A 17,455-nucleotide genomic window follows, 5' to 3' on the forward strand; every position below is an offset into this window, starting at 1 on the left:
CCTGATATTTCTATGATTCTAGTCTATGAAATGTCTTCTGAGATGAAATCCCCTGAGCTTCCTTCCCCTCCATTGCCCATTATCTGGAGCCCAGCTGGGCAGGGGGCCAGGCAGATATGAAACATCACATGGAGAAAAGAAAGCTGATCTGAAAAGTTCCTGAGAAGCGGGAGTAAAAAGAAATGACTCATCCGGTGGGGACTGGAGAACTGACAAATTTACAGGCAAAGATGTAGACTTTTAATAGTCTTGCCAGTGTGGGCCACAGGTGATGTGGCGATGCATGGTGGGAGCGGGGGGGAGGGGGAGACGTGGGGTCACATGCCCTCCTGCAGATTTGCTGCTTGGCTTGGACTGAGCATGCTCGATAACACTGCTGAAGCTGGCTGCCCTCACTCTGTGCCCCCACTATGGGTGGGCATAGATTGTCTCTGCCGGTGACCCTGAATCCCAACTTCCAGACAGTGACGATGGTGATCCTGCTGCCCGCGGCCTTTCTCCTGCCCCCCGGAGTTGGGGTTTGTGAGTAGGGGGGGATCAGGGCAGGGAGCTCTCTGGGCTCTTCGCAAATCCTTGCTCCTCTCAAGAGTCAGATGCTTCTGCCAGGGCAACCGCTACCTCCCAGGACCCAGCTAGGGAAGGGTTTGGGGGTGGGGGTGAGGGAGCGGCAGCAGAGCTGGTACTGAGATAAAGCCCCTGAGAGATACAGAGAGAGACTAAGATCAGAAGAGCAACACAGGGGGATCTGAAGTTGGGGCTGGGAGCCCAGACTCCTGGGCTCTAGCGCCTTCTTCCTTTGTCTGTGCTGCCATTTTAAACTGAATCTCTTTAGGGAAGGGTCTGTGCAGCACCCGGCACAACGGGCCCTGATCTGAGTTGAAGGCACCATGTACAAATAACAGCAACCTACTGTCAGAACAGCCTCACTGATATGGATGCCAAACTAACATTCATGAGTCGTCTTTGAAAAAGTCCAGGTGTGAGCTACAGACAAACTTGTATTGGTTTAACTAACCTAATTTTAAACCACATCTGTAGTTCAACTGGTTCAGCTCTGCCTGAGGATGCCCTGATATTGGTTTAAACCTGGCCTCTAGTGTCAGAAACTTCCCAGGGGCCAGCTAACCCCACAGAACCAGCGGTGGGTCAACCCTGATGAGGCCTCCAGACGGAGGGTTGCACAGGGTCAAAGGAAATGGTCTAGTCTGGCAATTCCTAGCTCCTACGTCCCTCCAATGGTTAGAGACTTTCTCACTTCCACCTCCATCTATCCCTGCCCAGTTCATCCCCATTTGTTCTTGTGCCTACATTGCCCTTCAACTTCACTAACTCTTCCCTGCTCCTGTCCCCTCCACCCTGATGTCTTTACACCGATTGTCTAGATTTGGTTTCACAGCCAGCGACCCACCTGGACTGAGACTTCTTCAGAGCTGGTCTGAGAAGGGTTTTATTTTTCCACTGGAAATTTCTACTTTTCTTTGAAAACCCCAAAGGTAATTTGTTTTTCTATTAACTTTTTATTATTGTTTTAAAAAGATATATATAGAGAGTAAGAAAACAAACAAAATATACATAAGCTTCCGATAATATATAAACTTCTCATAAGATATTAAGTATTTGCTACCTCACCTTAGCTATGTTTGAAACATTTAGTTATCTATAAGATGAATGGTGATAATATGAATCCCTTATTGTATTGCACAATTTACAAACAAATTTGCTTATAAAAATCTAACTAAAGAAAAATTATAAAAGTAAGACAAAGACTAGAAGCAAAATTCACAGGATGGGGGCTAGAGACGGGGAGGGGAAGGAAGTGGGTAGAAAAGAGGAGATGAGGTGGGCCCATGCATTTGATAGGATCATTCAGATACTTCCAGGAAAGCATCTCATATCTCTAACAACTTTTCTTGGGTATCTCTGTAACAGTGTAGTGGGTTAGCGATCGTCCCTCCCCTTCTGGCTCAGTGGGAGGCTCACTCCGCATCACTATATCACTGGGCACCGTCCAGTATCGGGGAATTAGCAAATCAAGTGTCCAGACCTGAGGCCCCTTTAGCAGGGTAGTGCGAAGTTGCCAAGTAGTCTGGGTAGCTCTGTTTCTCAGGCAGGGCAGAGCGGCAAAGCTGTCTAGGTAGGTCTGACTCTCAGGCAGGGGGGAGCAACAAACAGGCTGTTCAGCCTAAGGTGGGGAGGCTGCCACCCCAGGGGTGGGATTGGCATCAGGGGGACCTGGGTCCATCTTTCTCCACTCGGTCCCAACCCAGGGCCCTAACAGTGGTGGATGGCTCTGCCACGGCGTGATCCAGAACCCCACCACAACAAGCTGACTCAGGTTCTGATTCATATTCTCATATTAATCTTAAATATAGCTCCAAGGAGCAGTTCGGAGCACTGGCTAAAATTTGTTTCCATTTGGTTAGCAGAAAATAATTGGCCTAATCCCTCCTCCCATTACTTCTTTAGGGGATCAGTGTTTAGTTCAAATTTGCTGGCCAGGTGTGCATATAATGTTGCCATAGATCTTGGCATCATGGGTAACATTTGGAGAAATGAAAGCAGTAATAGGTCAGGGATAGCCAAGGCAACGGGGCTAAATAGATGGGGGATGGCATGTTTCTGTTGCATACCTGGCACTCCTTCTAGTTTCTAGTGTGATCAAAAGTAAAAAAAAAAATGGTGACCAAAAGCTTTCAAATTTTCAGCAGAAAAGTTCTGAAAACTGGAGGAAATAATCAGTTTTCCAAGAAAAATGCCAAAATGTTTGAGGCGAGGAGATGCTTTCTAGGAAAATTTTCTTTATCTAGAAAACCCGATTTTCTGTAAAAAAAAAAACAGTTGCGGGGGGGCAGCTTAGGAGCAGCCCTGGCTTGTCACTGGGGGTTGATGGAGAAGATGAAACATCAGCAGGGGATGTGTCAGTGGCGTTCTGGGTGATACTGGCCCCAAAGCCGTTAACTCAAGGCGGTGTGATTGCTGACCCACATTTGGCACCAATTCTCCACCCAGTGAGGTCAGAGCTTTAGATTTACCCTTCGGCCCCACGGGGTGTCCAGTGTGGGGGAGAGCTGAGAAGGGTGCAGGGTTCCAGGTAAGGGACCCCCCCCTCCAAGGAGAGCAGTGGGTTGAGGTTGTGGTGACTCCCCTTCGGGATGGGGAGCTCAATCCCAGCCCGGCCCAGTGAGACGATGGGGCTCTTTGTATGAACCTGGTCTCCCACCAGATGAGATCATCGGGGGACAGGAAGCCCAGCCCCACTCCAGACCCTACATGGCCTATCTGGATATACGACTGTGACGTTCCCCTCTGGTTTTATCTGAACCAGTGATCTGCTAGGTCGCTCCAATCCTTAACTCTGGGAGCCAGCCTTACCCTGCTCTGCTGTGAGAACCCCCACTCCTGGACTGTTCACGCACAGCCTCTGGCATATAAACTGCTCCTTGGATTGTGCAACCGGATGACACTAGCCAATATCTCCGGTCCCAGACACAACCCTAGGAACCTCCGTCTTGCAGTGTCCAGTTATGCCCGGTGGACGCTGCAAGCTTATAGGAGTTCATCAGTTTAACAGAGAAATTGATCCCAAGGGGAGTCTCTGACACGCTTCAAACCAAACACACTGCTTCAGGTAGAATAAACAAACAGATCTATTAACTATAAAGGTAGATTTAAGTGATTATAAGTCAAAGCATCACAAGTCAGATTTGGTCAAGTGAAATAAAAGCAAAATGCATTCTAAGCTGATCTTAACACTTTCAATGTCCTTACAAACCTAGATGCTTCTCACCACAGGCTGGCTGGCTGAACTTACAGCCAGGATCTACCCTTTGATCAGCGCTTCAGTTGCTTGGTGTGGTGCCTGTAAATGTAGGTGGAAGAGGTGAGAGAGCCTGGCAAATGTCATAGAACCATAAGACTGGAAGGGACCTTGAATCCAGTCCCCTGCCTTCACAGAAGGACCAAGAACCATCCCTGACAGATTTCTGCTCTAGATTCCTAAATGGCCCTCTCAAGGATTCAAGTCATAACTCTGGGTTTAGTAGGCCAATGCTCAAACCACTGAGCTATCCCTTCCCTCCCAAATAGCAATCCCTTTTAGCATGTCCTTTCTTTCCTCTTGGATTTGTCTCCCCCTTCAGAGTCAGGTGAGCATTACCTCATCGTAGTCCCAAACTGACCAAAGGAAGGGGGGTGACTCCCTTGAGGGTCTAACAGATTCTTTTGTTGCTACCTAGGCCAGTGTCCTTTGTTCCTGTGAGGTTGGGCTGGGTTTGTCCCATACTTGCCCTGATGAGGTGTGAACTGTCTCTCTGTTCTTAGAGAGTTTTTGCCTGGGCTTGCCTTAAGCCATGAGGATACATTTTCAGCCTCATAACTATATACATGAAATTATAACCTATAACCTTACTATAACATCACTGTAACAATTACTATAACATCACTATAACAACCATGCCAATGCATCATGAGCCTTCCGAAGACACCCAACATGACAAACTTTGCATTGGATCCCACACAATCATTTTACAAGGATGAACCTGGGGGTGCTGGAGGTTCCCCCCAGGTACAGAGCATCACACCTCCCCTCTTAATTTACTGCAAGAGGGTTAGTCACTGACTAGCTCGAAGGCAGTTTATGTTATATTTCTCTCGGCATCCAGCCATTAAGGCCATGAGGCAGCATGCCTCAGTTTCCCCATTCACACACAGCAAACTAGGTTTTTATGGTCTCTCTGCTGTGATAAGCTTTAAACCTGTTTACAGGTATTAATTGAAAAGTAGTATTATCATAAGGTTTAACATCCATGTCAAAATTCTTATCTCCAAAATGCAACATTAATACCAAATTTTTATCACAGCTGGGTGTTTACAAGTATCTGTATGATACCATGCCCTCTGTTCTGATATTTTAGTTTGAGGTTAGTTTGTTCATTACCCAGGGTGTCCTTTGACTCTCGCCCATGTAATCAGTCACTGGCTTTTCTTTCCCTCCAGTGTTCCCCTTTGTGTGGGCTCTTAATTTAATCATGTTTCTGGCACTTTGGTGCCTCAGGGTCTGGCAAGATAGGTGTTCAGGGGGATCCTGCACATTGGCTGGCCCTTTGGGGAGCGGTCTCCCAAGCCCAGGACTGTACATATGTAGGAAATCCAGCTCCCCTTTTGGGGTTACCCCGTGTTTCCCCCTCCCAGCATTGAGTCCTTCCCTGCCCCCTAGAGGGCTGTAATCTGGGCTCTGTGGGCTAGACGTGTTTACCCTTTGATCAGCTGCACCTCTTCCCAGCAGCTTTCCCAGAACTGCTCCCTGTCTCTCACCAGCCTGGGGGAAAACACCCCCTTCTCTGTCAGTTGGGTCATTTGTGTTCTCACAAACTACCCCCTGGCAATTTCTGGTCTCAACTCCTCTGTTATCACAGGCATTGGAGGTGCATCTTGATGTAAAGAGACACAAACAGTTACCTTCCAAAAACTTATCAGGAATAGCATCCTGAAAAAAACAGGACCTGGATTGGGGTATCCTCTGCCACCCGTTTCTCTGTCCCTGAGAAGTCAGCTGTGTGGCTGCTCCCTTCCAGGAGGTCAGTTACACAGTTCCTTCTCAAAACCTGGGTCACAGGCTGACTGCCTGGGTGCACAGATGCTGACCCAGCCATCCTCCTAGTGTCCTGGGCATCCTGCCCCAAGTGACAGGTGAGGCGACATTCCTGTACCCCCACTATTCCTTCCCCAGTTTCTTCCTCCGGGCCCCTTCCTAAGACACATTTCTCTGTGCTTCCTAGGAAGGATTCTGTCTTTTGTGCATCTGCAGAACTCTGCCAGCTAACAACTGGGACAGTTTCCTTAATCCCTGGCAACACCTCTCCTGCCCCTGCGCCTGAGGGCATGTTGTCTTCTTCTGTTAAAGAGCTAGTCTCAGCCCCTCCCACACTTGGAAACACCCTGCTTCCCTGTGTTACAGAGTCACAGGAATCCTCACCCAGTGATTTCTGAGATCCCCTGCCCCTTCTCTGGGCTCTCCTCTGGGACCCATTGCTCTCTGCTCCCTAGAGCCGGGTTTGTCTCTGGTTCAGCTGCGACCTGCTGGCAGCTAACAGCCTGGACAAGTCTCTCCCTGGCCGGCATCACACCCCCATCCCTTCCTGAGGTGGTGTTGCCTCCAGCTGCAGTGCAGGACTTGGTCTCAACCACCCTCCCCCCTGGAAGCATGTGGCTTCCCCCCACTGCAGAAGAATCAAGGAGACTCCCCCATTCTCTCAGCAGTTCCTGAGACCTGACCCTTTCCCTCAGCATAACACTCCCTCCTGCTGCAGGCAAATACTTTAACCTGAGCTACACGGAAAAAATCATTACCAAGGAGCAGGTTGAATAGGAGGTGTTCCATTACCCACACAGTCAAAACACTTTCCAAACCTTCCCAAACCATATGGATTTTAGCTAGTGGCATGAGGAATCTGCTTTCACCCACCCCCACAATCTGCCATTTGGCCAGGCAATATACTGGCCTTTGGGACCACACTCTGCTTAACCAGAGAGATCTGGGCCCCTGTATCCCTCTGCCCCAAGTATTCACTGCCATCAATTTGGACAGCCTTCACATGCTCCATATCTGATTCTGCAAAGGCTAACCTCACAGAACCAATATGATAGGTTTCAATTGCTTGGGGGGTTTCTGTGTTCAGGACAGCAGAACTAACATGAGCTATTGTTTGCCTGCTTCCTCCCAGTACAGGGCATTTATTCATCAGGTGATCAGTGGAATTACACTGATAGCACCTTTTGGGCTCTTCTACTTTTACTGGAGATTTGGGATGAGGGTTATAGGAATGTTTTTGGGTAAGAGAGTGTTTAGATTCCCAACCCCCTTCTCTCTTCCCCGGGGCAAAATGGGATCCTCCCTTCAACCAGTTTTAAACCCCTCTTTCTCTGGCCTGCCCTCAATAGACGCCTGATTCTGTTCGAAGGCATCAGCTAAAAAAGCCATCTCATCCACAGACTTTACGTCTTTGTCCCATAGACACTGCTTGACATCAGCCTTACACATGCTCAGGAAATGCTCTTGAGCAACAAGATCCAACATTCCCTCAAAATTTGCCACCTCTTTACCCCTCACCCATTTTCCCAACAAATCTTTCATTTTGTTTACATATTCCCCATTACTCATCCCAATATCCCTCTTGAGATTCCTAAATTTAACTCTATGTTTCAGGGATAATCTGAAAACTTCGCAAAACAGTATTTTTAAATTAACAATAGTCTAAACTCTAAAGCGTCGTCAACAGGCATTCCACTGAATACATTTCGAGCTTTACCAGTTAGTTTCACAATCAGGGTAGGAACTCTCTTATCATCAGGGATTTCATGTATTACACACAGCCGTTCAAAGGTAGTCAGATATTCAGTAATATTATCGGTCACTGGGGGTTAAACATGAAATTATAACCTATAACATCACTGTAACAATTACTATAACATCACTATAACAACCATGCTCAGTGCATCATGAGCCTTCCGAAGACATCCAACATGACAAACTTTGCATTGGATACCACACAATCATTTTATAAAGATGAAAATGGGGGTGTAGAGTGTTCCCTCAAGGTACAAAGCATCACAACGACGCGGAGACAAGAGGTCTCACTGCGGAGGGTTCCTGGTGTCAGATAACTTCGTGCTGATGGCCGTTCACTGAAATGGAGAGTAAGCGCCTCTGTGCTGGGGATGTCGGGGCAGGTCGGACGTTAGCTAGTGATGGGGGAGCCAGGAGCTCTGGTGCTGTTGTAGGTTGCAGGGAAGAAGCAGTTAGTGCGACAGGCTGGGAGAGCAGAGCCCAGGGGTCTGATCTGCTCATGGGGCATTGGTGTGTCTGTAGGGGCCTCTGCAAACCATGGTCCAGATCCAACTTGGGTAAATCAATGGAGCTACAGCCACTGGCACCAGCTGGGGTCTGGCCCCATTGCCACATAGCGGGGAAAGGTCCCATGCCCCATTCCCTACTCCCCGAGTCAGCCAGTCCCAAGTCCTGGTGCTGGATCAGAGCCTGCAATGGGTCAAATCATCTATAGTTTTTTTTAGGCCAGGAGCTGAGTCCGAGATCTCGGCCTGAGAGCCCCAGGGGACAAGCTGCCTTGTCCCCTCCATATCACTGTTCATAGGTCAGACCCACATGTGCCCATCCCCCACCTGCCCCTAATGCTCCATGTATTGCTGTTGGCTTTTACTGTTACACTGGAAGCCCATGACATTGGTATATGGGAAAGGAGCCAACAGAAAATCCCAGTGCGCTGCCGGATCCCCCACTCGCAATATGACACTATGACCAATAATAACAATGACATCCTGCTGCTGCAGCTACGGCCCCGATCCCATCACCCCACCCCCAGTGACCTCACACTGCTGCAGGTACCGCCCCCATTCCATCACCCCGCCCCCAGTGACCTCACACTGCTGCAGGTACTGCCCCCATCCCATCCCCCCACCCCCAGTGACCTCACACAGCTGCAGGTACCACCCCCATCCCATCACCCCGCCCCCAGTGACCTCACACAGCTGCAGGTACCGCCCCCATTCCATCACCCCGCCCCCAGTAACCTCACACAGCAGCAGGTACCGCCCCCAACCCAGCACCCCGCCTCTTGAGTTTCTGAGTTGTCTCCATCTGGGACACACACACTCATGCTCTGACTGTGTAATCCACACACCTCCTGGGTGTAGTGTTCTGTCCCATCTAGTGACACCGAGACCACTTAGAGAGCAATTAATGAGTCTTCTCTACAGCCTTAGCTAACAGGCAGTTGGCTTTTAGCTCATGTGGTAGATGCTCATGCACTAGGCTCCAGACATCCTAGGTTTGATCCCACCCACTGATGACCGGGGTCTGTCGGCATTACAACTGCACTTCCTGGGCTGTTTCATTCCCCTCCCCTCTTTGCCCCAACAGCTGCATCACAAGGCGCATCTGACCAAGGAGGTGGGACTGATTGATTTGACTTCTGCTCATTGCAGAGTGAGCCCGGGGACCATGTGCAGCGTGGCTGGCTGGGGGAGAACCAGCTTGACTGATACAACCAACACCCTTCAGGAAGTGAACCTGTCGGTGATAAACGATGAGACCTGTTACAACTGGTACCCGTACTATTACCCCTCCAGCATGCTGTGTGCAGGGGACCCTGACGATCAGAAATCAATTTATCAGGTAAGTGGCTGATTGGCTTGGGCTCCTGCTGTGGGTTGTCCTTCCTCAGCCACATTGTGGGGTCAGCCGGGGCTCACAAGGGCAGTGGGACCTGAGCTCTGTTGATTATCTAGCCCTAAATGACTAGACTATGGTAACATGCCTAGCCTACTGCAGAGCCTTCCACCCAGGTTAAACACTGACACCTTCACATCCTTATTGTCACGAATTGGCCAGGGGTATCATGCAGCCCCTCCCTGCCTGATTCACATGCCATGGGAGTGTGGAAAGAATGACACAGGTTGGCAGGGTCCAAATAATGACATTCATTAATCATGCACAACCCATGAGGCCTGGGTCCCAGCCCACGGCTGCTCTGCTCGGGTTCCGGTAATGTAGGAGACATAGGACACTGTGAGCCCCACAGGAGGGCTCCCACGCTGTTGACAGGGACACCACCCAATTCCTGTGCACTACGGCTGGTGACAGCACCAAGCTGGCTCTTTCAAACTTTCAAATCCTAGACAAGCCCCTCCTAGAGTCATGGCATGGCAGAGTTGAGGCCAGAACAGACCAGAACATCCAGTCTGAAAATCTGTAGATCATAGGCCACCAATCCTACCCAGCATCTGCACACTAAAACCAACAGCCAAAAGGTGACCCATGCCCCAGAGGAAGGTGAACCCTCCCTCCCCCGAGGTCCCCACCACTCTGACCTGGGGGGAAGATTCCTTCCCAGCCCAGAACGTGTCGATCACTCAGACCCTGGCTGTGTGAGCAAGCTCCTGAGATGGAGAATCCTCTTGATCACCTCAGAGCACCATCCAGTGTCCCATCCTCTTCAGAGGCTTCAGATCAACCCCCACCACCTACACCCCGTTTACAGAACACATCTTGAGTGACACACCTGGGATTGATCCAGGGACATCCAGAGCTAACGGCATGAGCTGCCCCAGCTAGCACTGCAGAGCTGTTGGGTCCCACCAGCTGGTGTCAGCTATGATGATAAAGTGTCCATCACTAGCAACTTTAAAATCAAGCCTGGATGTTTTTTTTTTTTTAATGATCTGCTCTAGTTCAACCAGGAATTAGTTCAGGACCATCCCATGGCCAGTGTCATACCGGCCTCGTGTGGTTCACAGCTGAGAGTGCCAAATTCAGGACAGTCTGGTACAAAAACCAGGGCAGACCCACCACAAAATTGGTGGCTTATTCTATAATTAGATTTCACCAAGCCAGTAACAAAGGGAGCTTCTCTCTCACCACACTGATTAACAAGAAGCCAAAACACAGTCCCCTTGGGCATTCCAGCCCTTGGCTCACCACCCAGGCAACTGGTCTTTATGATGAGAGGTTACGGAAAACCAGATTCATCATATATAGGGATCTTCTAATCCCAAAGGATCAGCCACTTCACCAGGTCAAGCTATAGTTCCGATCTTACTCCAAAATCATGCTTGTAGCCAAACCTTTAGTAATTAAAAACTAAAGGTTTTATTATAGAAATAAAAGAGACAAGAGAGTTATGAAATGGTTAAAAGATTCATATACATTACAAGTGATTTCCAGAGTCTCTAGATCAGGTTCATAGCAGTGACAGAAAGTCGGCTAGCTTGCAGAAAGTCTCTGTGGATCACCCAGACAGGTTGGGAGGTCATTCAGTCCATTGTTCAAAGCTTCCTTGTTAGAAATCACAGTCCAGAGAAGTGAAGTGGGGATGAAGACAAAGAAGTGATGTCACTGTCTCCACTTTTATACTTTCAGCCCAAGCACATGGAAAGTTAATGGCAAAAGATGGAGTCTTAGGTCACAAGTCCTTATTCCATGTCCTTACATGCCTTGCTGAGTCACTGGGCCTCCATTGTCCATATGCCCTTTCAGGAGTCCTCTGAAGGGGTCTCTTGATATCCTTAATGGGCCATCAACACATGGCTGGCTAGTCCTGATGTAAATCTGCCTGGTGGGTGTCACCCAAGAGCAAAACATATTTGAGACACACCTAGCCAATATTCATAACTTCAGACACAACCATGATACGTGAATGTAAACAGGATAATCACACTTAACAGATTATAACCTTTACAAGGATACCTTACATGACATGCTCTGTACAAGATTGATTGCAATTTTGTAACAATGGCGACTGAATTATTGCAACTAATCATCTTTCTTTTTATACAGCATCACACAGGAGGTCAGATTAGATAATCACAATGGTGCTTCTGGTCTTAGATTCTATGAATCCCCCATCTTGGGCTTTTCAGTGTTAATTCATTTCTTTTTTGAAGATGCTCTGGCTTTAATGGCCCAAACAGTCCTGGAGTCCTGGGTATGATCAGTGCATTAAAACTCATCTCCCTGCTTATTCTGGGACAGGGCGATTCTGGAGGCCCGCTTGTGTGCTGTGAAGTGGCCGAGGGCATCGTCTCCAAGGGCATCAAGAACAGCATCGCTGTGAAGTGGCCGAGGGCATCGTCTCCAAGGGCATCAAGAACAGCATCGCGCCTCCTGCTGTGTACACACAGATTTCCCACTTCATGCCCTGGATCACTGACACCATGAGAGGAATCTAGCAACACAGAGCCCATGGCCAGCCACAGCCTTCTGCTATGCAACCTGCTCCTGGAAACATGTGATCAGACATCACTGTTAGTCTGGGCCCAGCTGCTCATGCCTTGTGGCCAGATCAGAGATGGCGCCCTGTAGTGGGGAAGGGCCCCGTGTCCCATTCCCCACCCCCCTCAGCCAGCCAGTCCGTCCCCCACCCCGGGGTGGATTGGAGCTGGTGCCCCCTAGAGGCGAAAGGTCCCAAGGCCCAAGGCCCAATCCCCACCCCTCTAAGACAGCCCGTCCCCCACCCTGGGGCCGGACTGGAGCTGGCACCCTCTAGAGAGACCACATACCACGTTCCTTTCTGCTTGTATCCTGGATAGTCTCTGTAAAGCAATGAGGAAAATATGCAACATTCCCTGCTCTGTGGGTCACAGATACAGCTTGTGATGCACTAAATGGCTTTTTGCAGCAGCTGCTATTGGTGTCTGGATTCCTGAGTGTTTCGCTGATTGTGAGAGGTGGGCTGCCCGAACCCCTCACACAGCCCAGTGTCCCTCTGAGTGGTGGTTTGGGTGTGGGGGTCGTGGGGTGTGAAACTACAGTTAAAGGGGACTTGTGGGGAGAAGGGAGAAAGGCCCCAATTCATCCAGGCACTGAGCACATTCTGACATTGCAGCCCATGTAAGTAGCCTCTTTGCATCCAATCAGAATATGCAAGTGCTTAAAGTCAGACACCTGATTATGTACCTTGCTAAATCAGAAGACAAATGGGGGGGGGGGAGGAGAGAGAGAGAGAGAGAGAGAGAGAGAGAGAGAGAGAGAGGTTGGATGGATAGAGAGAATTTAGATGGACGGAGAAAAGGAGAGATGGCTAAATAGAGAGAGCTTTGTATTAGATAGATAGATAGATAGATCAGGTCTGTCTTCACTGCAGAGCTCACCCAGGCTGAGCCCTAAGTTGCTACAGTCCACACACAAACCCCTGGAGGTGCTCTGGACCAGGGCTAGGTGTCCTGACTGGGGTTGTCAGCTAGAACCCGGGTTCTGCTTGATCTCGGGCTCTAACTCACCCACTTTGGAGAGAAAACACAAGCTGCATCACTCAGGGCTGGTGCTTCTCCAACACCTTCCCACAATCCCCCCAGGCCTTTCCTGCCCTTCCCCCTACTCCCTTCTGCACCCGACATCACCCCCAGTTTCTTAGTGCCCTGGGTTGGCATTGAGCCCCTCATTGTGCAGGGTCTGCTCCATTTCTACCCAGCCCTAGAGCAGCGCTGCCCTCTGGCAGATCCTCTTGCCAACATGCTGCTCAGTGGCCAGAAGCCCCAGCCTAGCTCAGGGGGAGCATGACGGGGAGATGGACCCCACAGATAAGATCCGCAAGAGACAAGCAGGAGAGGGGATGGAGCAGGTGGAAATTCAGTGGGGGAGGAGAATAAACAACCTGGAGGGCGCCTATGGTAGGGGAGTTGACATCAACAGCCAGCCTGGCCCCTCAGCCCCAGCCTGCCCTGTGACGGGGATTGAGTCGATACTGGCATCGCTCAGAGTGTGGAGCCCCGGATGTGCTGGACAGGCTTTGAGCCCAGAGGTGTTAATAATGGACCAGGGCATAGGGGCTGGAGGGGCTGGGACAGACTCTGACTGCCTGGGGGGGAAAGCTGGTACCTCCTGGGCCTGGTCTCCTATGGGAGACAAGCCCAGAGCGCAGCCCGGGGAGGACCCCACTGCTGTGGGAGATGGGCCTGTGACATTCCCCAGGCTACAATCTGGACTGTTGGACAGTGTGTTCCCTTAATTCTGCAACCTGGGGTGCCATTTACACTGCTTCACTCTGAGAGCCACCACTCCCCATCCGCTCACACCCAGCCTCCAGCATGTTAGTTACTCCCAGCTCTGGTGTGAGAGTGCTATGGGCAGCCACTCCTCACTTACACTGCAGGGCAGCACCAGCAAACTCACAGTCCCAGACTTGCCCCCAGAAATGTGCATCTTGTACTGCCCAGCGCCCTCCTTCTGGACCATACAAGCTCATTGAAAGTCTGTCATTTCATTAATTGAAAATGATCTGCACAAATCCCGTTATCTCAAATGGAGCTTTACAAACAATTTGAATCCAAACACACTGATTTAGATACAACAATAAAACAAGTGTATTGACTATGGAAAGAGAGATTTTAAGCGATTACAAGTAATGTGGCATAAAAGTCAGATTTGGTTACAAAGAAAGAAAAGGTAAAACACAGCTAATACCTAACTTAACAAGCTAAGTGAATTCTAACCAAAGGTCTCTCTCACCATGCGTTCCAACAGTCTTACTGGCTGAATACTTCAGTCAGGATCTCCCCCCAGCCCCGTGCTGCTTCCTTTCTTCTTCAAGTGTTGTTGATGCTGTTGGTATAAAGAAAGGGAGAGAGAGATTTGGGGCTATTGCCTTCTTCTCTCATAACCCTTTCTCTTGCGCAAGGACCATATCCAGCTGCTGTCAATGAGAAACAGAAAATCTGTGTGGCCAGGAACCTCAAGCTGCTGCTTTGTCAAAATGTAGATTTTTTGCCCACACCCTCTCTCCTGCCAAAGAATGGCCACTTAACCAGGTGATGATCCATTTGATCTCATTGACATCTGGCTGAGGCGCTGGCAAGCCTTTCATCTCTGGTGAACTGGTTTGCAACCATCCTCCAGACCATGTTGGAACATGCCCCAGTATTATCACACTGTAGAATCTTATAACTCTACATACAGTGTTGCCACACGTATTTTACCAGAACAATAATGATCAGTGAATTATGAGTTTTCAAATGATTCTTCACAAGGCCTACTTTGTACCAGATTTATCATAACTCTGTGAAAGGGATTGAATATAGGGGTACAGACTGTCACAGGGACATGTTTCATGTTTTGCTGCAGCTGAAGATGGAGGAATGGCCATTTCCCTGCCCCTCCCCCCCAGACGTGTGGCACCATCAACTGGAAGAGACCAGTAGATCATCTACTCTGATCTTCTGGAGAGCACTGGCCCCCAGCACCACCCAGGCCCCCCTGCCCCAGGCCCCCCATGGGCCACCCCCAGTAAAACCCCAGGCAGGGTAAAATTCAGCCTGAGACTAATTATTGATCATGGCAGTGCCCCTGCATGGTGTTGAGCAGGAGTGATTGAGCCAGGTCTAGCACAGCCTGCAGATGCAGGGCACGGGTGGCCCAGCCATGGACGTGTGAACACTACAGGGGACGGTCTGGAAAACGTCCGGCCTTAATTCATAAACCAAGTAACCCGAGATCTTTGGTGAAAAGGCTGCAGTGAAGAAATGGTCAATAGCCTTCTGGCTCTGGTTACTGACAGGGCAATTCTTGTGTGTGATGGTGCGGCCCAGGGCATCGTCTCCATAGGAGATCCCAATGGGATCTACACATGAGGATCTCCACATTCCTCCCCCGCATGGAGAGAAATCTGCAAACCTGTAAACCTTTTGTAGGGCTTTGGGACCCAGCTAAGTATTCCCTGCTAAGGGCCTGTCAAAGTTAGACTCAGGACTCACAGTTTGTCAGACCACTCTCTTTTATTAGCACAGCGCTCTGCTAATAACACCCAGATAATGTGAGCACCATCCAAGACCCACACTACCTTATTTTATACAGATAAAAAGGGCGCGAACTTAACAAGAGGACAAAGAAAGCAGAACTGACAAGTTTACCCAAGGCTAGACGTACATATTCAATTTTCTTACTAACTTTTACAGATCTCCGGCTGATGTTCCACCATTAGCTTAAGCGGACTCATTGTTTATGTCTTAATGTTCCTTTTCCTGACACCTGTATTTCAGCATTCCTTATTTCTGCTTAAAGGTACATACAACATTTCTTTAATCCATTCTATTTTTACAATATAATTCGTTCTATTTTCACAGGCCGAAGGGTGGCTCCAAAGAGCCTGTTGGAAAGACTCTGACCCTGGCCTGCTGGGGGGCTGTGAGCATCTCCTGTCCCTCCTTGTGCCTCAGTTTCCCCCATGCCCCATGGGGAGAATGACACCTGTGATGTAAGGCCTATGCATGACGGACAGTCCCGAAGAGCTGGGTGCTATTACCATTATCGTGAGCAGTTCCCCGCTGCTGGCCATGAAAACCAATGGAAACACCAAAGACAGACCTGGGAAAGCCACCCTGAATCCTCCAGCCCGACACCATTAGAAACACACAGAGAACAGCCAAGCAACCCTAGAGTGTAGGTCTGAAAGCCTAACCTTGAAAATTGTTTTAAGTGATAATTATTCTAATTGTTGTTAGTATATGATATGATGTGTTGTGAATTAGTAAGGAGAAGTTGTTTTGGTTTTATTCTTTGCTTTATGAGTTAATGATTGTTTTTAGAAGGATAGAAGTGTTATGGCTGTAATTCTTGCTTTTGAAATTATTTACTGTTTTGTGTGTGAGTGAAGAATGTATGGCATGCTAACAGATCGAGACAGGAGGCACCAGTACCAGCTGAGCCGGATGGTCAAGAGGGGAGTGACGGAATTGAGAGTTGCCACCCTAATTATCAGAAGGGCTGAAGAAGGGCAGATTGACGACCCTAAAGCAGAGGCACACCCCCCCCCCCCAGGAGGAGATAAAGAGTGGAGCCAGAGAGACGAGATAAGAAACAGCTGCGGAAAACAACCCAAATTAATGCTGATTTGACAGAGGCCTCAGCCCCAGCGTGAGGCAAATCCAGAACCCCCCGGGCACCCCTTTGTGATTAACGACTCCAGTGTGACACAGCAGGGCCCATAGACTTGTAGGGGAACTTATTGCTATAAGGGAAGGGTGTATGGTCATGGGACTTTGGGATCGTTCTGCGTCAACACCGGAGCTTCGAATGCGTTTGACAGAGGCCCCAGCTCCCCCTCTCTCGTGTGCAGTTTCAGCTGGCCACAGAAACTGAATGAGCAACGCTAAGGACTGGTAACTATAAGATCCAGCTGCAGAATCTTTGGGGTGTGTGTGTGTGTGTGAGAATGGAAGCATATGCTGATTTTAATGCTTAAATTGTTCTCTCAATAAACACAGCGTATTGCCTTATCCCCTTGAAAAAGATTCCATGTGCTTCTTATAAGCATTACAAGAGCTCACTTCACCTGCCCTAACCAGGGGCTATAGGTTTGTTTCCAGCTATTGAACCACTTGGACCAAGGAGCCCTGCCTCCTCCTGCCCCGGGTGTAGGCTGTGGGTTACACTAATCACTATCAGTGCTGGGTGAGAGAACACACCCTGATCCTCCCTGTGTGCGAGATAGACAAGGGTGCGGCTCTGATAACCCTGATACCAGCTCCCGCCGGTCAGCATGTACATCATGCCCAGAGTGTCTCTGACTTCCTCCCCCATAAGCACGTTGTCAGAGTCAGACACCTCCTCTGCTTCTGCTGCCCCATTGGGTCTATCAACCCACAAAGGGGGTTCAGCCCTGTCCCCTGTCTGTGGGGTCCCTGTCCTGTCTGGGGAGGTGCCATCTCCCTGGGGGTATTCACACACACAGAGCCAGGAGCATCACTGGTCCAGCCATTCCTGCATCCCACCTCCCCCAGGGGCCAGTCCCGGATGCTCCCAGCCAACATCCCCAGTGGCCTTGTATCCAAGTCAGGTGGGTCCAGCACTGGCAGGGTGGGGAGATGGGTCTAGAATGGATGTATGGGGATCTAGATGAAACGAGAAGAGATCTATATGAATGTGGATGGATCTAGAATGGATCCACAT

General features: G+C 49.5%; 1 pseudogene; it reads left to right on the plus strand.

The window, feature by feature from the left end:
• Positions 1 to 410: 410 nt before the first annotated feature.
• Positions 411 to 11,742, plus strand: LOC135886331 (granzyme H-like; annotated as a pseudogene).
• The last annotated feature ends 5,713 nt before the right edge of the window (positions 11,743 to 17,455 follow it).

The sequence above is a fragment of the Emys orbicularis genome, chromosome 12 (genome assembly GCF_028017835.1).
Source record: "Emys orbicularis isolate rEmyOrb1 chromosome 12, rEmyOrb1.hap1, whole genome shotgun sequence".
Classification (NCBI taxonomy): Eukaryota; Metazoa; Chordata; order Testudines; family Emydidae; genus Emys; species Emys orbicularis.